Genomic DNA, 26,951 nt, shown 5'->3' with positions numbered 1-26,951 from the left:
TGTACAGATTTAACACTTCCTCACTGAGGAATCACTGGAAGTCTTGTATACAAGTGTATAATATAACATTTCTGAAAGCCAGAAGCAATAAACTGCAGATAATATCACAGTGATGAAAGACAAGCTACCTCCACTCAGAACACAGGTTATTCAAGTTACAGTATATACTCAGAGGGGGGGGCGAGGGGAGAGAGACTGCACAGTTTAACCAAAATCTTGTCCCACCCTGTAACCTCAGGCAACAACTTTCCCAAGCACATGAAGCTTATCCCAATACCAATCTGATCATGCAATCATTTTTACCAGATGCTCCAACTCTTGCCTTTGGCAACACGAGCACAAGCACCATACCCTCACAAAGCATAATAGTTAACATTACTAAAGCCATCATGTAAGTGAACCTGCACACATGTAGTGCCTTTAACACAGCAAAACATTCCAAAATGCTTCACAAGGGGAGAGGAAAAAGGAGAAATTACATCGAGCAGTTTTATGAAAAATACCAGTGCATTGCCACAATGGCTGAAGGCTTTGCAACCAAATTTCAGTGGAAGGAAATTGGGCACACAGTAGGCCAGCGTCAGAAGAGTAGAGTGCACAAACTGGGCTGTAGAAGGTTGCCGAGTAGGGTGGGGCAATCTATGCAAGGATTTAACAAGGATTCTGAATGAGCTCCGGGATAGAGAGGCCAGTGATGAAGGGACGACAGATTTGAAATACAGAACTTCATTTTTAATTTTCTACAGTCTATTACAAACAACTTCATCGCTCAGGTGGCTCTGCTCTTTCCTGATTACTGCAACAACTGTGAGCACACAGCCTCAACAGCCACCTTGCTCAGTGGGAAAGTGAAGATGAGGTCATAGTAAATTATAGCTGCTAGACTATTAGCTGGTTTTATAAGCCAACAATATACAAAGCTCAACTTAGTGAGTCATTCCACTAATTAAAAAGCTCTACTTGCATGTTCCTGCAAAAGAAAAAAAGCTTTTGATGCACCAGACACCTCAAAAATATTGCTTAAAAATCTTGTCTATGTATATAAATATATTTTTTTAAAACAGATGCACAGTTAGCTGATTCTACAACAAAGTTACTAACATTCAGATAGGCCATTTAATTGGGTATTAATGCATGCATGATTTAGTTCTAGAGCACAAATTTGCATTCACAATTCAAAAAAAAAAAAATCAGTATGTAATATCCAGAAATCATCTATGCCATTGGGGAAATATATTTAGAGGCAAACCACTTCCCCACAAGAAGAGAGGGGAGAAGATGGAAGAAAGAAAATTAAGTCCAGCTGTATCGCTTTGACTCAAATAGCAAACAGAAACGGTGAAGCAGGCTGACTATCTGCATTACTGGCCAGGTTTGCAGGTGAAACACGAAAGGGATAGAAAAAGACAAAGATGGTGGTTATTTTGCACACCAAGACAGTATCATACTACACTCCATTAATACAACAGAAACAGATCACCTTAAAATTTACACTTACAAAATGAGGCTACATATACCTTGACCTATTTCAAATGAAATGCCAGTGATTTGTGGATCTAACATGAATTTATAGAAAATGTGCACTACAAGTACACAATCATGGTCCTTCGTTAAGTTGCTAAAGGTGCACCAATTGTAACTGAACTCATTTTGATATAAAGTTCTCATCACCAATTCACACTTTTCCTTTATCTATTATTTCGCAAAATCTCGTAATTAAAATTACAACTAAATTAACTTTCCAGAAGCATAAATTGATGCACTCAGTATTTCAAATTAATGAGTCTGAAAACCATAATGCCCACTCAAAAAGATACAAAATTCATGCAATCCACACTTTGGAGAACTACTAAATCCTATTAAATGAACGTTCAAAAATGGTTTTAGGTAGAACATCAGCAGTATACAGTTGGGTTCATTTTTCACAAGAACAAAACTCCCATAGCATTGGCTTTATTAACTGCTCAAAACCCTGCCATTACCTGGGGAAACTGTACTGGTCTAACAGGATCAGATTTCCAACATGCTCCAGAATTCCTGGTTCAGCAAATGGTTAACCATCAAACGATTACTAGCTGGGGGCAGCATCATCTGCTTGAGAGTTGGATAACCATAAGAGTTGGATAACCAGAGGAGGAACATACGCCAGTAATACTACGTGCAAATATTTCAGCTACTACATGTTAAGCTACAGCAACAGCATTTTGGGTGGCTTAAAGCTGCAGGTCTGCCTAAAGCACAAATTCTTTTAGTTCTATTCTGGACATAATTTTGCAGAATGTTGGCACATCCAGTCCAATGACATTGCAGTTTTGGACTGTACTGCAGTCAAGGGGAAGAAAGAAAGAGGACAATGGAAAGAAAGTTTAAAAAAAAATCCTCTCTGCAGCCTGCCAGAGTTGAATAAATTGATTAACTGATTGCCACACCAGTCTTGGAAACCGCCAGGTTTTATTTTTTTCTCCCCACACAAAAAACAAATTTTGTATGTTATTATTGATGCAAGTGATGTTAGAAATATGAAAAAAATGGTAGTCACTTTATTTCCTTGATAGCAATGGTCTTTACATAAAGGGCTGATCATGACAATTGCAAGCAAGTTCATCCAATTTCAAAAACATCTTTGCAGGCCTAACTTGAAACAAGTACATGTCAGTTTGAAGTCGAAGATGGAATGCGCAAGTAAATCAGTTACAGATTGTCATACAAGATTTGGCCCTGAAAGCAATTGATATGCAAGTACAATAGAATCAAAATCATAACTACTTCTGGAAAAAGTTTGTAGATATAAACAGACACTGCAAGCAGCATTTCCCATATTAAATTTAAAACCCACTACTGTAGTAAATTCTACCCAGTCGCAAGTCTTCCATATTAACTACCAACTTGACAGTAAAAGCCAACCTGTGGCGTTCCCAATTTTCCCACTATTGCTGGCACTACAGCTGCACCATCATTCAGAAAGTGGGTTTCTCTTATGTTCCTGGCCCGCACTGGATACTGCTGCTGCCAATTACTCTCCTGGTAACTCGCCAAAGGATTCCATTGTTCTTGTTCCCATAAACCAAGGCGCACCTCAGCCCACACTTACTTTGGTGGCTGTTTTCTATCCCAACTGGCTAGCTAGCTAGCTTCCAGCGAGTGGCTTGCAGCTGGCTGCCGGCCTTACTGGTTTTTGCAGCTGCGCAATTGACCGAGGAATCAAAACCTTCATGAGAATACCCAACATTCACCTCCACCATTGCCAAAATCCCCAGGCACACCATCACCTCAACTAGAGCAATGCTATCTTTGCCAGACTCTAGTTACACTCTGATTAAACTAGAACTTGAAACAAAACTCTGCCATCTACATCCTCTTCTTCAACACCCCTATCCATGCCAGCCTCCACAATCCATTGCCCTCATCTACAAATGTCTCCATGACCTCACTAAACCCTACTGCTGCAACCTCCTCCAGCTCTACATGTCAAGATGTCGCCTTCGATCTTCCAACTTTGGTCTCCTGCACATCCTGCCTCCACCCCAGTCCACTTTCAGTTAGTCTTCAGCCATCTTGACATCACACTGGAACATACTCCCTATCCTGCTGTACTTAACTACTTTTCTCCATTTCCTCAAAAATCTACTCAAAACCTACCTCTGATCAAGCAGTCAGTCATGTCCGACCCCCCCGCCCCCACCACCTTTCCCATCACAGCTCAGTGCTGGGTTTTGCCTCAGTGAATCACTTTGGGATATTTTATTACACTAAACTTGCATTTATATAGCACCTTTAACATTAAAAAAACATTCTAATACGCTTCACAGGAGTGTTACCGAACAAAATTTGACACTGAACCATACAAGGAAATATCTTGGTCAAAGAGGTAGGTTTTAAGGAGCGTCTTGAGAGAGTGGTAGAGGAGGAGGAGAAAGTGAGAGTGAGAGAGAGGTGGAGGGTTAGGGAGGGAATTCCGGAGCTTAGGGCCTAGGCAGCAGAAGGCTCGGTCGCCAATGGTGGAGCGACAGAAATCGGGGATGTTCAAGAGGCCAGAATTGGAGGAGCGCAGATATCTCGGAGGGTTGTAGGGTTGAGGGAGGTTACAGAGATAGGGAGGGGCGAAGCCATGGAAGGCTTTGAAAACAGGGACGAGAATTTTAAAGTTGAGGTGTTACCCGACCGGGAGCCAGTGTAGGTCAGCAAGCACACAAGGGCACTATACATATGCAAGTGGTTGTAACTTAACCACAAGAGCAAAAATTATACTGGAACTCTAAGAGGAGCCAGAGTTGCAAGGAGTACAATTTTAGATGTTGGCATTACGCTGACTCGTACATATACTTGTTTATAGTTTTAAGTAGGAGCAAGCAAATGCTAGAATTAGCAATTCTGGTCATGTGCTGTATAGTCCTCTCAGGAGGGCTATACCTCCCAGGAGGTTTCATCATCTCAAACCAGTACCATTACATATGTAGCTACAATAAAATAAATATTTTTAACTTATCAAATAGCAATAAACAACTGCCTTGATTGATGCACAGGCGTAAACATCTGAAAAATTGAGCATCAACTCCCAAAAGCATACTTCACTGTTCATATAAAAGCTCAACTTCTTGAATCAGTTGCAAGCTTGTACAGCAATCTGCAAATCAAGGAACAAGATAATGCACTTCAATGCTGTATTCAGCACTTTCCAACAGATTGAAACAGAATTGGAAAAGTGTTGTTTCACAATGAGTGCAAGAAAACAACATACTTGGAGGGAGTAGACTTCAACAAGCCGTCAGTGTTCAAGTTCAGTGACCCAAAACTCAAAATTCTGCATCACTTGCAGGAAATGAAGCGCTCAAATATGAAGCAAATAAATACCCAATGAACACAATCATCCTGATGTGCAAAAAAACCAATAAAAAGTTAATAACTTCTGTAGCAAAATTCAAATTTAAACTTTAGGAAACACCAGATTCCACAGGAAGAATTACAAAATATTTGTCTTCCCACTATATTGCTTCAAAAAAATATTGCCATTATACATGTTGAAAACTGTGGTTTCCTTTATAGTTGAATACATTTTCTACTGTACAGGATATTTATAATTAGATCTTCTTGTGCAATTAGTAAATTAACAGGAAGAAAATAGGCAAGATATCTCAGACAGAGTATCTAATGAAATTTCAAACGTTTCCATGTTTAAGTTTGTACAAAAGTCAAGTGCACTGTACACAGTGACAAGACTGGCCATTTCTCCAATACTTCTGTAATACATCATGCTAGTTTTGATATACTGGATTGTCAGAGCCAAATAATGATCCTTGGAATTTGACTACATTAAACAGATGAATTTCTCCAAGCAATAAGATTTTTTTTAATGTTGTTAATAACCACACACACTTAAGAACATAAGAAATAGTAGGAGTAAGCCATTCAGCCCTTCAAGCCTACTCCACCATTCAATGAGATCATGGCTGATCTTCTGCCTCAATTCCATTCACCAGCCCTATCGCCAGATCCTTAGGTGGAGGAGGAGTTCCTGGAGTGTTTACGGGATGGTTTCCTGGACCACTATGTCAAGGAACCAACCAGAGATCAGGCCATCTTAGACTGGGTATTGTGTAACGAGAAAGGATTAATTAGCAATCTTGTTGTAAGAGGCCCCTTGGGTCGGAGCGATCATAATATGATCAAATTCTTCATTAAGATGGAGAATGAAGTCGTTGACTCGGAGACTAGGGTCCTCAATTTAAATAAAGGAAACTATGATGGTCTGAGGAGCGAGTTGGGTAGGATTGATTGGGGAATGGCACTCAAAGGGTTGACGGTGGATAGGCAATGGCAAACATTCAAAGACCGAATGGATGAACTACAGAATTTGTTCATCCCAGTTTGGCATAAAAATAAAACAAAAAAGGTGACCCAACCGTGGCTAACGAGGGAAATTGGGATAGCATAAGGTCCAAGGAGAGGGCATATAAATTGGCCAGAAAAAGCAATAACCCTGAGGATTGGGAGCAGTTTAGGATTCAACAAAGGAGGACAAAGGGATTAATTAAGAAAGGGAAAATAGAATATGAGAGTAAGCTTGCAGGGAACATCAAAACTGACTGTAAAAGCTTTTATAGATATGTGAAGAGAAAAAGATTGGTGAAGTCAAGCGTAGGTCCCTTGCAGTCAGAATCAGGGGAATTTATAATGGGGAACAAAGAAATGGCAGACCAATTAAATACATATTTTGGTTCTCTCTTCAAAAAGGAGGACACAAATAACCTCCCAGAGATGCCGGGGAACATAGGGTCTGATGAAAGGGTGGAACTGAAAGAAATCAGTATTTGTAGGGAAATGGTGTTAGGAAAATTGATGGGACTGAAGGCTGATAAATCCCCAGGGCCTGATAATCTACATCCCAGGGTACTTAAGGAAGTGGCCCTAGAAATAGTAGATGCATTGCTGGTCATCTTCCAGAACTCGATAGACTCTGCAACGGTACCCATGGATTGGCGGGTAGCTAATGTTACCCCACTACTCAAAAAAGGTGGTAGAGAAAAGGCGGGGAATTATAGACCGGTAAGCTTGACATTGGTAGTGGGGAAAATGCTAGAGTCCATTATAAAAGGTGTAATAGCAGAGCACTTGGAAAGCAGTGACTGGATCGGACAAAGTCAACATGGATTTACAAAAGGTAAATCATGCTCGACTAACCTAATGGAATTTTTTGAGGATGTAACTGGTAAAATAGATAAGGGAGAACCAGTGGATGTGGTGTATTTGGACTTTCAGAAGGCTTTCGATAAGGTCCCGCATAAGAGATTAGCGTGCAAAATTAAGGCACATGGGATTGGGGGCAAGGTATTGACTTGGATAGAGAACTGGTTGGCGGACAGAAAGCAAAGAGTTGGAATAAACGGGTCGTTTTCCGAGTGGCAGGCAGTGACTAGTGGGGTACCGCAAGGATCGGCCCTACGACCCCAGCTGTTCACAATATATATTAATGATCTGGACAAGGGAATTGGATGTAATATCTCCAAATTTGCAGACGACACAAAGCTGGGGGGGAGGGTATGCTGTGAGGAGGATGTCGTGAAACTCCAGCATGATTTGGACAGGTTGGGTGATTAGGCAGAAACATGGCAAATGCACTATAATGTGGATAAATGTGAGGTTATCCACTTTGGTGGCAAAAACAGGAAGGCAGATTATTTGAATGGTAATAGTTTGGGAGAAGAGGAAGTGCAGAGAGACCTGGGTGTTCTTGTACACCAGTCGCTGAAGGTAAGCATGCAGGTGCAGCAGGCGGTTAAGGCGGCAAATGGTATGTTGGCCTTCGTAGCAAGAGGGTTCGAGTACAAGGACAAGGATGTCTTGCTACAGTTGTACAGGGCCTTGGTGAGACCGCACCTTGAGTATTGTGTGCAGTTTTGGTCGCCTTACCTGAGGAAGGACGTTCTTGCCATGGAAGGAGTGCAGCGAAGATTCACCAGGCTGATACCTGGGATGGCAGGAATGACGTATGAGGAGAGATTGTGTCGATTGGGCTTATACTCACTGGAGTTTAGAAGATTGAGAGGGGAGCTCATCGAAACCTATAAAATTCTGTCAGGCCTGGACAGACTAGATGCAGGAAGGATGTTTCTGATGGCCGGGGAGTCCAGAACCAGGGGTCATAGAGTCATAGAGTAATACAGCACGGATAGAGGCCCTTCGGCCCATCGTGTCCGCGCCGGCCATCAAGCCCTGTCTAATCTAATCCCATATTCCAGCATTTGGTCCGTAGCCTTGTATGCTATGGCATTTCAAGTGCACATCCAAATGCTTCTTAAATGTTGAGGGTTTCTGCCTCCACAACTCTTTAAGGCAGTGAGTTCCAGACTCCAACCACCCTCTGGGTGAAAAAGTTCTCTCTCAAATCCCCTCTAAACCTCCCGCCCTTTACCTTGAATCTATGCCCCCTAGTTATTGACCCCTCTACTAAGGGAAAAAGCTCCTCAGCATCCATCCTATCTATGCCCCTCATAATTTTGTACACCTCAATCATGTCCCCCCTCAGCCTCCTCTGCTCCAAGGAAAACAAACCCAATCTGCCCAGTCTCTCTTCATAGCTGAAGCGCTCCAGCCCTGGTAACATCCTGGTGAACCTCCTCTGCACCCTCTCTAACGCGATCACATCCTTCCTGTAGTGTGGCGACCAGAACTGCACACAGTATTCCAGCTGTGGCCTAACCAGTGTTTTAGACAGCTCCATCATAACCTCCTTGCTCTTATATTCAATGCCTCGGCTAATGAAGGCAAGTATCCCATATGCCTTTTTTACCACCTTATCCACCTGTTCTGCCGCCTTCAGGGATCTGTGTACTTGCACACCCAGATCCCTCGGACCCTCCGTCTTGCCTAGGGTCTTTCCATTCATTGTGTATTCCCTTGCCTTGTTAGTCCCCCCAAAGTGCATCACCTCGCACTTTTCCGGGTTAAATTCCATTTGCCACTGTTCCGCCCATCTGACCAACCCATCTATATCGTCCTGCAGACTGAGGCTACCTTCCTCGCTATTTACCACCCTACCAATTTTTGTATCATCCGCGAACTTACTGATCATACCCTTTACATTCATATCCAAGTCATTAATGTAGACCACAAACAGCAAGGGACCCAGCACCGATCCCTGTGGTACCCCACTGGCCACAGGCTTCCAGTCACAAAAACAACCTTCGACCATCACCCTCTGCCTTCTGCCACTAAGCCAGTTTTGTATCCAATGTGCCAAGGCACCCTGGATTCCATGGGCTCTTACCTTCTTGACCAGTCTCCTGTGCGTGACTTTATCGAAGGCCTTACTGAAATCCATGTATACCACATCCACTGCGTTACCCTCATCCACACACCTAGTCACCCCCTCAAAAAATTCAATCAAATTAGTCAGACATGATCTTCCCTTGACAAAGCCATGTTGACTATCCCTGATTAATCCTTGCCTCTCCAAGTGGAGACTGATTTTGTCCCTCAGAATTTTTTCCAATAATTTTCCTACCACTGATGTTAGGCTCACTGGCCTGCAGTTCCCCGGTTTTTCCCTACTACCCTTCTTGAATAATGGTACTACATTAGCGGTTCTCCAGTCCTCTGGCACATCCCCTGTGGCCAGAGAGGTCCTGAATATATGTGTTAGAGCCCCCGCAATCTCTTCCTTTGCCTCACCCAGCAGCCTGGGATACATTTCATCCGGGCCTGGGGATTTATCCATTTTTAGGCCAGCTAAAACCACCAATACCTCCTCCCTCTCGATGTTAATATGCTCGAGCATATCACAGTCCCCCCGCCCTATTTCTATGTCTACATAGTCTAAGGATAAGGGGTAAGCCATTTAGGACTGAAATGAGGAGGAATTTCTTCACCCAGAGTGGTGAACCTGTGGAATTCTCTGCCACAGAGGGCGGTGGAGGCCAGTTCATTAAATATATTCAAGAAAGAGTTGGATATATTTCTTAAGGCTAAAGGGATCAAGGGATATGGGGAGAAGGCAGGCACCGGGTACTGAATTTGGATGATCAGCCATGATCTCATTGCATGGCAGAGCAGGCTCGAAGGGCCAAATGGCCTGCTCCTATGTATCTATGTATCTTAGATTTCTGACTAGTAAGGGCATCAATTGACTTCTGTTTTGAATATATCCAATGACTGAGCCTCCACAGCCCTCTGGGGTAAAAAATTCCAAAGATTCACCATCCTCTGTGTGAAGACATTTCTTCTCATCTCAGTCCTGAATGGCCTACCCTTCATCCTGAGGCTGTGGCCCCTGGTTCTAGCTCCCCAGCCAAGGGAAACATTCTCCCAGCATCCACCCTATCAAATCCTGCAATAATTTTGTATGCTTCAATGAGATCCCCTCATTCTTCTGAATTCAAGAGAATACAGGCCTAGTTTACTCGATCTCTTCTCATACTACAGCCCCACCATCCCAGGAATCAATCTTGTGAACCTTCGTTGCACTCCCTCTATGGCAAGTATATCCTTCCTTAGGTAAGGAGACCAAAATTGTACACACAGTACTCCAGGTGTGGTCTCACCAAGGCCCTATATAATTGGAGTAAGACTTCTTTATTGCTGTACTCAAATCCTTCACCACCTACATCATTTCCTGGCTGTGAAGCACTAACATTTTCCATTATACCCCACGTTACCTCCTTCTGCTGGAGTTCAATGAAACCCCTGCACACATGACTGCTGGAACCAATAAACATCTATTACACAGATGACATCAAGCTAAATTACAAATAAATAGTGTAGATTTAACCACAATTTCTGTAGCTTGCAATCTGCTCTCTTTTGCAAATTCAGTTATGAACCAATAATTTACCTTTATATTATCTAGTTCTAAATTGATATGATAGCTGCTGAGATGGAAGCGCAGATCACAAATTGTTAATTAAATGTTAGCTTATCTAAAATTATGAAGGTCTGTACAAATGTCATTTCAACAAAGTATTTAGTCAATAGACTATAGTTACACTAGTGGAAAATCGTGCCTCTTTAGGAAATGGCTGATGAGTTGGTTACTTAACCAGTAAAATTAGACCATTGTAATGTAATCTACTACTTTTTAAATGCAAACATTTAATTTATATTAATCGGATAATTCAACTTTTAAGTATTAAATGCCTATTGTACTGTTACTTATGCTGCTCAATTTAAATTACTGGATAATTCATTTTAAAATCACAACAACAGCTTTTAATTACCAGGAGTAGATTGTATATTATAACAGGCCAGGACAGGAACCTTTTAACATTAGAGCCATATTTTAGGCTGTTTTCTTAGGCTATTTTCTTGGGCTTTTTATATTAAAAGGGAACTAAGAAGTGAGACAGCTAGAAAATAATGAATTATACTTTAAGTGATTAATCACAACTGAATATCTGAACAAGAAGTTAAATGTAGCCCAAGTTTACCAGAGGTTGAAAGTAGTACTTGATAAGTAGTTATGAACATGGGTCACTTGGCTTCTCACAGCTGGCGTGGTTACAATAGGCCAACTGGCCTCCTTCTGTACAGTATAATTCTACACTATTAAAGTTTCCGTAGTCCAGTCAAGCTCAATAAAATACAAATTCAGAAGACAAACTACTCACTTTATTTTGTGCACCATCAAAAGTATTCTGCTTGCAGTATTTGAGGCAAAGGTTGCCATTTTAACATTAAATCAATATACAATCCCGCAATCAACGGATCAGATCAAAGCTCTGCAGTCCTGCCACATAGTTGTTTAATGGTCTGCCACCATTCATGACTAACAGGAGAAGACTCCATTAATATCCCCATCCTCAATGATGGTGGGCAAAGTCAACCTCGGTTCTGAGCGACTGCCTAAGAAAAAAAAGAGTGCAAAAGACAAGGCTGAAGCGTTTGCAACCATCTTCAGCCGGAAGTGCTGAGTGGATGATACCTATCGGCCTACTCCCGAGGTCCCCACCATCACAGAAGTCAGTCTTCAGCCAATTCAATTCACTCCACATGATATCAAGAAATGGCTGAGCACACTGGATACAGCAAAGGCTATGGGCCGCGACAACATCCCGACTATCGTGCTGAAGGCTTGTGCTCCAGAACTAGCTACGTCTCTAGCCAAGCTGCTCCAGTACAGCAACAACATTGGCATCTATCCGACAATGTGGCAAACTACCCAGTCCACAAAAAGGACAAATCCAACCTGGCCTACTACTGCTCCATCAGTCTACTCTCAATTATCAGCAAAGTGATGTGTAATACCCACTGGAAATGTTATGTACGCTAAGTATGGTTATCAATCTTTAACTTAGACACTGTATTATCATTGTTATAAATCCCTGGGTTAAAGTTGCCCATGTGAAGGTACAGCAAGAACTTTTAAGGACACAATGTGACGAAGAGCAGACTTTCCATAATTCTGCACCAGTATCAACTGTTGCAGACAATGAGGCTGCGCAGTCTCCAGGCAGAAACCCCAGGAGGAAGGGGTGGAGTCGGGTTTTTCGAGTGGGAAACGGAAGCGACTGGAAGAAGAGGGCAGGAGCTCTGAAAAGAGGGCTCAGGAGGCAAATGGCTGCCGCATCCCGTCCCGGGCTTCCAAACTCGGCCGCTGCCCTTCGTATTAGTAGCTCTGCATCCAGAACTCAAAGTGGGATTCAGTGATCGTGAAGAGAATTCAACGAAGGGGTTCGGAGTCAGAAGTCTTGCAGACATTATACATACCATGAGCTCCAACGTAAGCGCGCCAACGAAAGAGTGCACTCGAATTTGGACACAGTGACAGATTCTCCTTTGAATCCATATAAATGGAGAATGTATGTTTATTATGTCTAGATTCATTCTAATGTATGCAAATGTCTAATTTAGGTCATTGACCCGTAATCATCTTATACTGTCTGACGTTAAAACTATAAAGTAAGATAATTAGAATTAAGCCATTGTAGTAGTGATTTCCTTACTGGACTATAGAATACTGTCTACAACAGAGACCACATCTCACATATATCTAGAGAACCGTGAAGGGGTTACAGATGGAAAGTGTCGTCAACAGTGCTATCAAACAGCACTTACGCACCAAAAACCAGCTCACTGATGCCCAGTTTGGGTTCCGCCAAGACCACTCGGCTCCCGACCTCATTACAGCCTTGGTCCAAACATGGACAAATGAGCTGAATTCCAGGTGAGAGTGACCGCCCTCAACATCAAGGCAGCATTTGACAGAGTATGGCATCAAGGAGCCCTAATAAAACTGAAGTCAATGGGAATCTGGGGGGGGAAAACTGTTCACTGGCTGGAGTCATACCTAGCATAAAGGAAGATGGATGTAGTGGTTGAATATCAATCACAGCGCCAACACATCGCTGTAGGAGTTCCTCAGGGCAGTGTCCCAGGCCCAACCATCTTCAGCTGCTTCATCAATGACCTTCCCTCCAACAAAGTCAGAAATGGGGATGTTCGCTGATGACTGCAGTGTTCAGCGCCATTCACAAACTCCTCAGATAATAAAGCAGTCCATGCCCGCATGCAACAAGACCTGGATGATGGTCAGGCTTGGGCTGATAAGTGGCAGGTAACATTCGTGCCACAGAAGTGCCAGGCAATGACCATCTCCAACACGCGACAGTCTAACCACCGCCCCTTGACATTCAACGACATTACCATAGCCAAATCCCCCAGCATCAACATCCTGGGGGGTCACCAATGACCAGAAAATTAACTGGACCAGCCACATAAATACTGTGGCAACAAGAGCAGGTCAGAAGCTAGGTATTCTGCGGCATGTATCTCACCTCTGACTCCCCAAAGCCTTTCCACCATCTACAAGGCACAACTAAGGAGTGTGATGGAATACTCTCCACTTGCCTGGATGAGTGCAGTTCCAACAACACTCAAGAAGCTCGACACCATCCAGGACAAAGCAGCCCGCTTGATTGGCATCCCATCCACCACCTTAAACAGTCACTCCCTCCACCACCGGCATACTGTGGCTGCAGTGTGTGTCATCTACAAGATGTTCTGCAGCAACTCGCCAAGACTTCTTCGGCAGCACCTCCCAAACCCGCGACCTCTTCCACCTAGAAGGACAAGGGCAGCAGGTGCATGGGAACACCACCACCTCCTAGTTCCCCTCCAAGTCACACACCATCCGGACTTAAAATATATCGCCAATCCTTCATTGTCGCTGGGTCAAAATCCTGGAACTCCCTACCAAACAGCACTGTGGGAGTACCTTCACCACACGGACTGCAGCGGTTCAAGAAGGCAGCTCACCACCACCTTCTCAAGGGCAATTAGGGATGGGCAATAAATGCTGGCTTGGCCAGCGACGCCCACATCCCATAAAAGAATTTTTTTTTAAATAATAAATCGGTACTAGTGACCTAATCTCTGATTAGTTTCATTGTAAAGTAAAAAAAATCAAGGTTTTAGTTCCCAACCTAAATAACTGATCTGAATGACAGGCAGTCATTTTGCATACTTGAGAAATCTTGCTTTTGTACATGGCATCACTGAGCCTGCCCATCCCACTCTCACTAAACACAAGAGCTTCACAATGCACAGTATCCTAGCAGCTTTTTCCAAATACTGTAATAAAATAACATTTTCTGCTGGAGATCTTTGGAACAATTACAAAACTCTCCAATGCCAGTGATGCACATTATAAAAAGCAACATAGGAAAAATACAAACACAATCCCGCTGAAAGGTTTCATCTATTTTGACTATTTTGACTTTTTTTTTTTTAAAAAGGCATTCTAGTCAACACAACTTGTATTTATATAGCACCTTTAACGTAGTAAAACGTCCCAAGGCGCTGCACAGGAGCATTAAAAGACAAAAAATTTGACACCGAGCCGCATAAGGATAAATTAGAGCAGGTGACCAAAAGCTTGGTCAAAAAGGAAGGTTTTAAGGAGTGTCTTAAAGGAGGAAAGAAGTAGCGAGGCGGAGAGGTTCAGGCAGGGAATTCCAGAGCTTCGGGCCTAGGCAGCAGAAGGCACGTAATTATAAATGATTACACTGATGAAAACAAATGTTGGTTATACATATTTCTTTATAAGTCACTCACAACTAAGCTACGACTTCAGCATAATTTGAACACTTGCATGCCTCTTCTGCAGATTCTGCTTGTACAAAATACTTCAATTTTGCACTCATTTATCACATATATTGATCACCCCTTAAAAAGGTGCCGCACGGCACCAAAAATTAATTAATTAGAGGGAACGTTGCACAAGAGGCCAGAGTTAAGAGTTTGGGATGAGCTCAAGTTTATGGAGGGTAGGAGATGGGAGGCCAACCACGAAAGCATCATCTTGAATAACCTAGAATTTCCTATCTTGATCTGCAGCTTAATTCAAATGTTTAGAATATTGTACAAGAATAAATATTTTACTGTATGCCGTTTCTCTTTTCTCTACCTCCTCTCTCCAGCCCCCACCCCCATCCCAACAGATTTCGAAAAGTACATTTTATAGCAAGGCAATACAATTACACCAGCATTCTCACTAAGCCATTTGGACAATTAGACCGAAAATTTTACATGGCTAAGATAGAAACCTGTAAGCAATTACAGTATTTTAGTGGGCAAGTCCACCATGTCGCGTGGTACTAAGCCATACATGTTTTGATACCCAATCTGTGTTGAGTTAGCGGATTTCAACTTCAACAGTAACGGCCACTGCCCAAGACCAATGTTGTCCAAGCGGAATTGTTGACTAGCCACAAGTGTGGCTACAGTGACACCATTTTAGCCACATGCACGAATTATAGTAGAAAAAGCCTTATATACTCAGAATACTGGCAAATCATGTGCATACTTATTTAATAAACATCTACCACTATTCAGTAACTCAGGAAGTAAAGCACTCAATGACCAAAAGACAACTCTCACTGCTTTTCGTTTTACCATTTTACCAATAAACCCATTAAAAAGTTAAAGCACATAAGCATATGCCCTGCAAGGAGTTTTGAGAGCACATGCCCATTTCTACTTTTTTATTTACTAATCAGAAATGCAATTAGTCACATATTGGGGGGGGGGGGGGGGGTGGCGAGCAAAAGAGGGAGGAGAAAACCCCCAAGAATTTGCTCTAATATTTGAAAGTTATTCTTCAGCAATTAAAGTAAAAAAATTAAATATATCAATACTTAGCCGTTGTTTTATACGACAGACTTTAGACTAAACCTGTTTTTAGCTACAAATGGGAAGGCAATTTGGACAATTTGACTGGACAGCATTTCAGCAAATACCAAGGCTATTAACATGCAACATGTTGAGCAAACAGTAGATACATTATAAAACACACAAAATTAGAACTGCAATGTGAGTTTTAAACATAGGTCAGGATCAAGCTAGGCTGTGATACCTTCTCCAGTCAGATAGCTGGTCAAAGCTTACAAGAGTGACCATCTTGCAGGCAAAACGAGGGCCACCGGTATCAATAGACCTATAAAAAAAAGAGTCACAAGTGCAGGAGATGAAAGAAAACACACAAGGAGTTAAAAAAAATGTAATTACTGCATAAAAATGAAACAGTGGAAAACATACAGCTTCCTAAAACAGTTAAAGTACATTTGGAAGTATCCAAGTTTATGGAAAATAAACCACTGTCAAATGGTGCTGGACACAGCCTATGGGTTGTGGAGCAAGTTTGTGGCACCAACATTAGTCCCAACATAGATTCGATTTATTCATTTGATTTTCCACTTTTCCAGTGCGCGTGACCAGCATTATGACACAATGCAGATATGGACTTTTTTTCCCCTTGTTGCCCCAACCAGCTCAAGAACAAGGTCGCAAGAGATTCAAGTCTGAGCAAATTATACAGAGAGTTCTGGGACATTCAAGGAGTACTTTAGGCATCAGAGTCTTGGCTCAGTGATGGACTTTCTAACTCAGGCGACAATGCCATGAGTTCAAGTTCCGCTGCAGTGAGTTGAGCATAAGCTGGACTGGCACTCCAATGCAGTACTGGGGGAGTGCTGCACTTTCGATGGTGTCATCTTTCTTGAAACATTCAACTGAAGTTCCACCTGTCCTCTCAGGTGGAAGTAAAAGATTTCATGGCACTATTCGAAGAACAGCAGCAGAGTTCTCCGAGTATCCTGGCCAATATTTATCCCTCAAGCAACATCACAAACAGATGGTCTGAGCATTTCTCACCGTGCAGAGCACAAATTGGCTGTTGTGTTTCCATACATTACAATAGTGAGTACACTTCAAAGTACTAATTTGGCTGTGAAGCACTTCAGTGCCTTTCACAAGTCCAGGGCATTCTATATAAATGCAAGCTCTTCGCTAAAAAAAAACCCATTAACCACACCAATGCTGAAAGTGCTCAATTCATCCCCCACTCATCCAAGTAATTACTCAAATTATTTTTCAAGAAATCTGATAGTTGTGAGATAACCAAAAGATTTTTGGTCCTGCTATAAATTTTCTACAGTTTATTCAAAAGTAAGCGTACCTTAATCCTTTGTGATGTATTAAGTGGCCACATAACATTAATACAGAAAGAGATCTGGCAGTCTTGGAGCTACAACTAAATGCAAGGCACTAAGCTGTGCAAAAAGGTGTTGAATAAGGCTTAATAAATGCAGTATCCTTTGCCAGCACATTTTACACAGATAAAGAAATATGCAGTTCAGTCAAAAACAGGCAATTATAACTTTTGAACTGTGGTCCATTTAATCACTTTAGCAATTTAAAACGAACAAACAGAAATCAGTTCTACACCACTGATCAGACTTAAAAGTGTTTTTGTTTCTACACAACATTTGAGAGTAAATTGGCAATACATATGGTACAGTAGTGGTATCGTAGGTATAGGAATGAAAATAGAAGTGATAAAAGGCTGAGCGATCAATTTCATTCCAGACAGAACATATTTGGCATCAACAGTTTGTGCAATTAAGTGACATTTTGCACAAGACTCCATGTGGCAAAAATTCTGCCTGATTATTGGGAAAGTGGATAACTGAAGCACATAATACAGGTTCCAAGGCATGCCCATATGGATAACTGAAACACAGATAATACAGGTTCCAAGGCATGCCCACATAACTACAAACAGTTGTGACAGGCCTCGTTTCCAGCATGCGAGTATGCAGCTTCTGGCTGTATGGAGCCGATGAAAGTTTTATAATTTCTTCAAATATTTGAGTTTGCATTGATTAGACATACAACCAGGATATGAACAGGGCTACTTTGCCCCACTCTAATAAAGTGACAGTTATTGTAGAATAATGTTGGTATTGCTTGTTTTGATAGTTCTTGTATTTAAGCATTTTTTTTTTTTTTTTTAAATCAAAAAAATTTCAATGCTTCAGTATATAGCCTCAGGATAGTCAAACTATTTTCTCAGTTATTAACTGCAAAATGTATGCAATTCAGCATTCACTTTAGAAGCTACCATCCTCATTGTGCCCAACTCTAGTGGCATATAGGAAACCTTGGAGTTGTGTTTGGAAATCAACAACCTACTACATTTATAAATTAACTTTTTGGCACAAGTTCAAAAAAAGGATCACTGCTTCAACGCGTTACATGACTTATCCATGATGCAACACAACCGTGTCATGACAGAGCACCTTTGCAAATAGTGCATGGAATGCGCAAAAAGGGAACAGAATTCTTACAATGGTAAATCCATGTGAGCTTACAGTGTACAGGGAAAGCTTCCAAATCAATTACTTAGATGAAGCAAGCTGTATGAACAGGTTACACTGCTTTGCATACAATATGCCAGTCTTGAAAATTGACCCTGAAAGCCAGATGCATATCCTGTCTATGTGTCCATCATATGCTGAAGTGTTTTATTAAAAAACAGGAAAAATATGCTAGACCTATGCAAAAAATTACAATAATTGCAATTCAGCAATGAGAAACACAATGACAACATTACTGACAGGATAGCTTCAATAGGAATGCCAGCAAACATTCAACTGTAAAGCTAAAAAGCACTGTTCAAAAATAATGAAAATTGAAGCTAATTCCAGGTCTTTGCCAGGCCATATAAACTTAAAAATGCAATGACACCATGATTGCAAATATGCACCCCATAAACGTGACCCCGTTCTTCATGGCAATAATATACAGTTGATAATTCAAAGTTCCAGTTTAGGTTAAAAAAAAATCAGTAATTCAAATTAAGCAATTGGAATAAAGTAGAACTGGAGGCATCCCCCCAAGCCCCACTCCCCCCACCCCAACACAAAATGCAATTTGAATCTGAATTATCGAGCAATTTGAATGAAGCAACTTCAAATCATCAGAAGTAGATTTGCACTGTGATGATGAGCTGCTCATCTTTCACAGGATAGCACGCCACTCACTTCAGAAATACAAGTCAAGACAGGAGAGAATGGTTGCGCACTCAGACCTAAAACTTTTGAGTTCGAAGCAACATCCTCAAGAGCAGCGAGATGAGATCCTCTAATTTTCTCCCCTTTTCTTTCCTTTCTCTCCTGCAAATACTGGCACCTTCAGGGGTGTATCTAATCCTGTACCTTTCCTGAGTGGCCATTCATGAGTTTATGAAAAGTGTAAGCACGCTATTCAATTCTGAAGATATTGTACCCAACCCTGTCCTAAACTAACATGGTAGCATATCCCACACACATCTTTCCAGCAGGTCACTGGAGTCAAAACCCTAGCGGACAATTTTTCCCCTCTGTTGCCTAGGAATACCGAGCTCAATTGTAGCAACCCAACCCAAACAACAACAGCAGCAGCTAGCTCAGCAGAACAAGCATGGAAACTGGAACCTTCAGATATGCATTACTTCGTTCTTCGCCAGCACAACCTTGTATTCACTAGGTAATCAGGTACCCTGATAGCATACTCCACGATGAAGCAGCAGCACAAGGACCAACGTACATATTACAGGCCCAAAAGTCAGTTGTTCTTTTCACCAAGGATAGTGTGTTGTGATGGATATCAATATGAATAATCCTAATAAGATGTTTTAGTTTGGTCATTCTCCCAAAAGACTTTCATCTCCTTTGCGGCCAAGAGGCAGTTTCCATATTGGTAATGTCGTCGTTAAGGTACTGGGCTAGCAACCCAAAAGGCCTGAAGTTCATATACCCCTATGGCAACTTGTAAAAATCCAATTGGTTCACTAATGTCCTTGAGGGAAGGGAACCTGCCACCCCTACCCAGTTTGGCCGATGTGTGATTCCAGTCCCACAACTTGTGGCTGACTCTTAAAGCCACTCTGAAATGGCCTAACAAACCTCTTGGATGTAAAAAAAATAATCATATGAAGATCAGGGCATCAGATCAGGGCATGGCTTGAGCAATCTCAGCCCAGTCAACGCTGCAAATGGCCCCTCAAGGATCAGGGGGGGAAAAAAAGGGGAAAATGACACATCAATATACTTCAACATTGTGCTCCCACTCCCATGCTTCTGTATGATTCATTCATCTCTGAAGTGCTTCATTACCACCAAGGACAGACCTAAACCACCAGTACTTCATGTCCCAATATGCCTCAAAATGCTATCTCCAAGTGGAGAAAAGAGCAGAAACTGTAATTGTAATGCTGGCAGCTTTTCACAGTTCATGCAGACATCTGTGTTGTCACAAGGAATATTTACCATACCAGCACCAATAACGCTGTTCAGTACTATTAATGCCTCACTTCAAATTGCTGTCATCACTAGTAACAAAGCCTATAAACCACCATGTCACAGTATTAGTTCAGAAGGTTCTTGCCACACAACAACCAAAGTTAGAGCAACACAATCCATTTTAATTTCTCATCAATTTTCAGTTTTAAAAAGGGATAAGTACAAAAATGTCACACTCTAGCATTAACTTAATGGCCTGGCAACCACAGATTTTTTCCAGATGATACAGCATCAAGTCAGAAATTCACATTTAACTGTTCCATCTTGTTTACATCATACCATCTAAATGAGTGTTGTCCAATACATCAACCATATCTGACTAATTGGGAATTGAGATGCAGCTAATTGCATTCTTGACTAGTTAATAGAAAAATGAGTAATACAGTAGACTGTTTTTGTGCATGTGATCTCAATACACATGCCCTCATTCACACAGCATATGCATGTATACTTTAACCTTTTTGTTGGTAAAATGGCAAAACAAAAAGCAAAATATACAAGTATTTCTTGATGGTTGTGTTCGCTTTAGTTCTTTGGTTATCTGCTAAAATGGTGCGTAACACAGGTGAAAACGTCAGACTTCAACATGGTATGCAATGGGGCGCTGTCACTATGGTCAGCTCGACCAATCGGTATAGCCGCTACAGGCCAGAAAAAAAGTAAACCCGACCAATAATGAGCAGTGAAGGGCAAGCAGCATCCAACCGCTTTCTGGATTGATAGCTGGGCCACATCTGGAGCATCTCATGGTGAGAGTCAACGTTCTCAGCAAACATGATGATAAATGAAAAGAACCGATCATAACTGCTGGGCAAAAACCTAGAAGATGCACTAAGATGTGCTATGTCTGATAAATAAATGGCAGAATTCAAAACATTGTTGAGAGAAAAACTAAGTTTCACACTGAATGGTGATCGATGTTTGTCAAGTACATATACACGTGAAGTACATTTACCTGTATTGTGTGTATGGTGCTTTTTACCAAAATGAAAGCGGCTAAAATGGCATCACCATAGCGGTGCCTATAGCTAGTCAGCAATTTTTGTTGGACAACACTTACCTAAACATTGTCAATTGCATCCAGTCTACCTTGCATATAAAAGATTGGAGTCTTATTAAAAAGTAATTGGATGTTTACAGCTGTAATTCAATAGCAAGTAGCAGATGCTCACAAAGCACTCAGATTCATGGAGTTTTGTCATTGGTAACCCTTTGATCAGGTTACAGTCCGACAACTCCATTCCACATGGCATCCATTATAGTATGACAACAATAAGCTCAAGTTTCCTTCAGCTGTGGTGTGGTTTTGTTCTTATTTTACAGTCTGATGCCAACTTTTCTCCAAAATTTATGATGTAATGGAAAATGAACATTTATTGTCCTCTTGCATTCAAATGAAGGAAACATTTTTTTTTTTTTTTTAAATCAACAAAACCCACAATGGAATAGTCTGACTACAATTATCATATGTAAAGCAATCCGAAATCACATAATCGCTGCCTATAATTCGATCTAGACCGTAAATTGGACACTGGACTGAGATTGCTATACAATTGATTGCAATTAACATTATGGTAGCCATAACCTACAATTGCCTTTATGTACGCCTAGGAGGAGACTTCAAATTTTTCCCGTCTTTACTGTTTAAAGTCACCATTTCTCAGGCTAGGCAGAGATGTGACTTTTCAATGCTCAGCTTCCCTATACTCCTGGAACACTCAAAGCACACAACTTTTACAGCAAATGGCAAGTTGTAAAAGTACAAAGAGCTTACTTCCAAGGGAATGCCAATACAAATCAGATTCCTAACCCTATATTTAATGGCTACATTGTTTTTTTTTTTTTTAAATCCTTACATTGTGGATTCCCTCAAAAGCCAACTTTAAAAAAATGGATAGATACAGCTTAAACTTTGACGTCAGGAAAGGGTTAGATACTTGGCAGCACTGGAAGGGTTGGGAGTGAGAGAGAGAGAGAGAGAATTTGTTGAGTGGAAACAATGACATCTGATGCTATGCGGGGGGGGGGGGGGGCGGAAGGGATAAAGCAGCAAAGCTGAGATGGTGGGGGCGGAAAAAGAGAACAGCAGAAATTGACAGCATTGGTATAAGGTGAGAGTGTCTGGGAGAACTCATGGTGTGAAGAGGCTAGACATCAGTGACCTACTTTTGTAAGCTCTCAAATGTACATCACTAGTAATAATGGCTCAAAAGATATTGCTCAACAGCCTGTATTTGTTGAAAACACAACAATCCCATCACAGTTACAAAATACCAGACACAGCTTAAAAATCCAAGCTCTGGAAATGGAGCAGAAGGCAAGGCCAAGACCTGAAGGACTGATGAGCACAAGCAGGGCAAGGTTGTTTAACTACCAGAATGTGACGAGTCAGTTTAAATACACTGAACACCGCCCCCCCACACTCCACTTTATTTGTGTGTTCATCATGTACAGCCGGCCAGGGTCACTCAGCTCCAGAGCTCATTACAGCAGGTTGGCTGGTCAATCACTAGTGCCCTGGAGTGCAGTGGATCTGCCTGGTTCAGTTATCAGACCAAAGACTCAACCTCTGCCACAGAAGATTAATTTAGTCATATATCTTCCATTGCTCTCAGACAGCCTCCATATGACCTTATAGGAGCTATTGGCCCAAGTTTCAGTTTTCTCAACAGCTACGTGAATTCCAGAGCATGGGGTTCAGGTGGTTGAAGGCACAGCAGCTGATGGGAGGGTTGAGGAGGATAGCTCAGAATCAAATAGGACACACAGTTCATGAACATACTGGTTTCAACCAGTGGCAGTGGCCCAGGAGGGGGACGGAATTGGTGGCAAAGGTATGGAGTTTGTGTCGGGAGCACAAGACAATGGTTTCAGTTTGCCCCAATGTTTAGATGGAGGAAATTGCAGGTGCGAGAGGTGAATGGATATCATTGCAAAGGGGCAGCATATAGAAGGGGAAGTGGAGAGGCCCAAGGATAGATCTTTGGGGGACTCCCAAGGTAACAGTGCAGGGGTGAAAAATAAGCAAGAGTTGAATCAAGCAAGGGCAGTCCCATGGAACTGGACAATAAAGGAGGTGTTGAGGAGGTCAATCATGCCTAAGGCTGCAGAGAGTTAGAGAAGGACAAGGAGGGATGGTGCACCAGAGAATGTCATTTGTGACTTTGGTTAGGTCTATTTTGTTGCTGTGGTATTGCAGAAATCTGATTGAGGGGTTCAAACATAGAGTTGCTGGTAAGATGGGCACAGATCTGGGAGATGACAATACGTTTAACAACTTGAGTGGAGAGAGATGGGGCGCTAATTTTCAACAGAGGACTCAAGGGTGGTTTTATTTTTTGAGGAGGTGATGATGACAGTGGTTTTGAAAGGCAGGGGCACAGTACCCGAGGAGAGCGAACCATTTACAATGTCACCTAGCACAAGGGCCAGGAAGAAAAGTTGGAATTGGATCAAGGCGCTTCTCATGGACAAGATTAGCTCAAGGAGGCATATGGGGAGTTAGAGAAAATAGAGACACACATGGGTTCATGGAGAGGGCAATTGGGAGGTTTGGCTTGGGGGAAAAGAGGAGGGATGGAAGCAGCAGAGGCAACTGAATGGATCTCAATCTTAGTGACAAAGAAGTTCCTTGCACTAGTTGTTGGAGGTGAAGGTGGCAGGGCAAGGGAGAGGGATTTAAGGAGGTGATTAGCAAGGGAGAAAAGAATTGAGTTGTTACCTTTATGCTCAAAGATCCTGGAGTAGTAAACAGTTTTGGCAGAGGACAGTGAGGCCCTTGACATGGTGCAGCCAGGCATGGTGATAGTTGACTAAACCAGTTGTGCACCAATTTGTACCTTTGGACTTGAACAAAGATGGGAATGATACCAGGGGAAACAACCAGGATGTGATTGATGGTAGAAGCTTTGCTGGGAACAAGGGTATCCAAGGTCAAGGTTAGGGAATGGGTGAACAAATCCACAGCTGGAGAACCAATACATTATTGGTAAAAACAAAGAGCCCAGGAACAATGATGACATTTTGCCTCACTCTTCCATTTAACTAGTGTTCCGTCTACCTCTACATGGAACTACGAGTTAGAGTATGCACCCTGGAGAAATTCTAAGATTTGACCGTGTACTCCCTTAGCTTTTTCCACTGAAAGGCTGCAGGAAGCTGTCAAAAGTATTATGAACGTGCAATTAAAACAACTTGCATTTATACAGGAGCATTAGCATAATAAAACGTCTCAAGGCGCTTCACAGGAGCATTAGCAAACAAAATGTGACACCGAGCCACATAAAAGGAGAAAGCTTCGTCAATGAAGTAGTTTTTAAGGAGCATCTTAAAAGGAGGAAAGAAGTACGTAGAAGCGGAGAGATTTAGGGAAGGAATTCCAGAGCTTAGGGCCTCGGCAGCTAAAAGCAGGGCCACGAATGGTGGAGCGATTAAAATCAGGAATGCGCAAGAGGCTAGAATCGGAGGAGCACAAATATCTTCGAGGGTTGTAGGGCTGGAGGAGGTCAGAGATTGGGGGGGGGGGGGTGCGAGACCTTGGAGTGACTTGAAAACAAGGGTGAGTATTTTAAAATCGAGGCATTGCTCAACCGGGAGCCACTGTAGTTCTGAGAGTACAGGGGTGATGGGCAAACAGGATTTGGAGCAAGTTAGGAGACATGCAGCAGAGTTCTAGCTGAGCTTAAGTTTATGGAGGAGTGCATTGGAATCGTCAAGTCCAGAGTTAATAAAGGCATCGATGAGAATTTCAGGAGCAGACGAGCGGAGTCAGGTGATGTTACGGAGATGGAAGTAGGGTGGTCTTAGTGATGGCGCGTATATGTAGTCGGAAGCTCACCTTGGGGTCAAATACGACACCAAGGTTGCAAAGAATCTGGTTTGCAAGTTCTACAATCTTTGATCTTATATAAAGCCACAACCTGCCCTACGCATTAAATGAAATCCATCCAGTACTCTGATTGTGTGCCACAACCACCTGAAGAACTACCTTATGAGCTACCAATAAGATTTGTCGATAGTTTCATTTCATGTAGGATCGATCTCCTTTCTTACAAGCAGAAAGCATAACTGTGCCTTGGAGAGAGAGCGCACGCAGAACTGTGCCTTGGAGAGAGAGCACGAGAGACACACATATGCCTCAAAACAGAATCTTATCTACCTCATTGGCAAATAGTTTGCCCACACTCACATGAATAGCCACTTGGACAAAGGTACCAGAAGCCTGAATTTTTCCATACCACAACAAGATTCAGTGCCTTCAGGGATACCAATATGAGAAAGTTTGGGTAAAGGATTTTGTCTCATTCATGTTTAGCACCATGGTCATGCAGCTGTACATAAGCAATAACAATAGCACAATATGTTTGAAACACTTTCACTTGAATGTCAGTGTAAAACTTGAAAATAAATTCACGCTTTCAGCAACTTCACTCATTTAAGCACACTCAAACATGTATTACAGTAGCTATAATTCACGCTAATATTCCTCTTGGGAGCAACTACATATCTGGTTTTCCCCAAATATTTTTTTCCCCATTTTGACTTTACATAATATGAACAGTTCCAGCCTGCATTCCCCACCCTAACAGAGGTAGAAACAAAAAAAATTACCGTTTTGACTATCAAATGGACGCAAACACTCAACTCTTCAGGGACAGGGCCTAGTTTATATAAAATCTTGACTTGACACTGAATGGACTCTGGCTCTGAGCCCAGGCGACCAACAGGTTGGTTCACCTGCAGCGTCTCTGATCCCAGCCAGTGGAAACCTTCCAGAAGGTGAAAAAACTAAAAAGAACAAACTCCTGGAAGGGGACAGAGTGAGAGGGAGCAGCGGCGACTGCAGCTGGGCACGGTGCCCTCCAGCAGCAGGTGGGCTCCGGCCAGAGCTGGCACCGGCGGCCCGACAGCCGCTCGCCCGGAGCGGAGCCCTCACGACCCACGGACGCGCACCAAGCTCTCGCCCCGGGGTGGGGTTGGTTACTCACCACAACCCGACAGGCTCCAAAATAAAGAGAGAGACTAACCGAAGCGGGGGGGCCCGCACACGCGGAGCCGCGATCCTGGCCAGTTGTGTTGCGCCGGGCCAGTAAAGCGAGAGCCTCCCTCACCCTCACCTGCCCCGGCCGCCGCCTCTCACCGACACGACATGAAGAGAGAGAAAGCGCCACAAGTGAGAGAGCCGGAATCTGACTTAACTCGGAGCCAACTGCGCGACATGCGTACGGCGCTTTTTTTCTTCTCCCCCAAACCCCACCTGTCCTGTCCAGTCCAGTCCGGCCCACGGCTCCCTGTCTCGGTGACTCCGACTCGCGATCACTACGACGCCCAAGTTACCACCGCCATGTTTGTTTGTGACTTTTCACTTCACTCGGTCAGGCCCCTCCCCGCAGGATGATTGACAGAGGAGGGTTGCCCGCTGCGTTCAGTTCCGACTTCAAGGTGCAAGCGTTCTTTTTCGCATAGGCCAATAAAACTGACGCTGGGTCACACCAAGCAAGAATCAGCACGACAAGTTCCCTTTTTAGGACACCACTAATAATAGAAAAGGAACACACGGTCTAATCAAGCTAAAAGAAGGTCAACATAAGCAACAAAGTCCCAACAAAAGCAATGGGGACATTCCCAAGTAAATCGGAATGTTGTCATTGGCGCCCATAAGACACTCCATACCCTTCGGTGCCCAACGGTCGCGGAAGGCGTCAAGTGTACTCTTTTGAACAGTACGTTTAACAAATTTGACTGTAACTAATAAAACTTTAAATGAAACTTAAACAAATCAAATTAAAATTGTGTTGGCTGGGTTGATGATGCACTCCAGTTCCCGCGGCGCCCACCGGT

The 26,951-nt window shown here is 42.6% G+C and overlaps 1 protein-coding gene across 4 annotated transcripts in view; it reads right to left on the bottom strand.

The window, feature by feature from the left end:
• Window positions 1-26,533, bottom strand: part of dennd4c (DENN/MADD domain containing 4C) — a 169,390-nt gene extending 142,857 nt beyond the window's left edge. The window contains exon 1 of one of the 4 annotated variants that reach the window (XM_085983916.1): window positions 26,368-26,533. The gene's annotated coding sequence lies outside the window, so the exon portion shown is untranslated. Of the gene's footprint in view, window positions 1-15,844; window positions 15,923-26,137; window positions 26,253-26,367 lie in introns of those variants that run through there. The other 3 variants (XM_085983930.1, XM_085983920.1, XM_085983926.1) reach the window with 3 other exon arrangements.
• Window positions 26,534-26,951: the final 418 nt, after the last annotated feature.

Source organism: Somniosus microcephalus, chromosome 1, assembly GCF_052327205.1.
Source record: "Somniosus microcephalus isolate GS21.2 chromosome 1, FLI_Smic_1.0, whole genome shotgun sequence".
Taxonomy (NCBI): Eukaryota; Metazoa; Chordata; class Chondrichthyes; order Squaliformes; family Somniosidae; genus Somniosus; species Somniosus microcephalus.
This window is presented reverse-complemented; position numbering and strand designations above follow the sequence as displayed.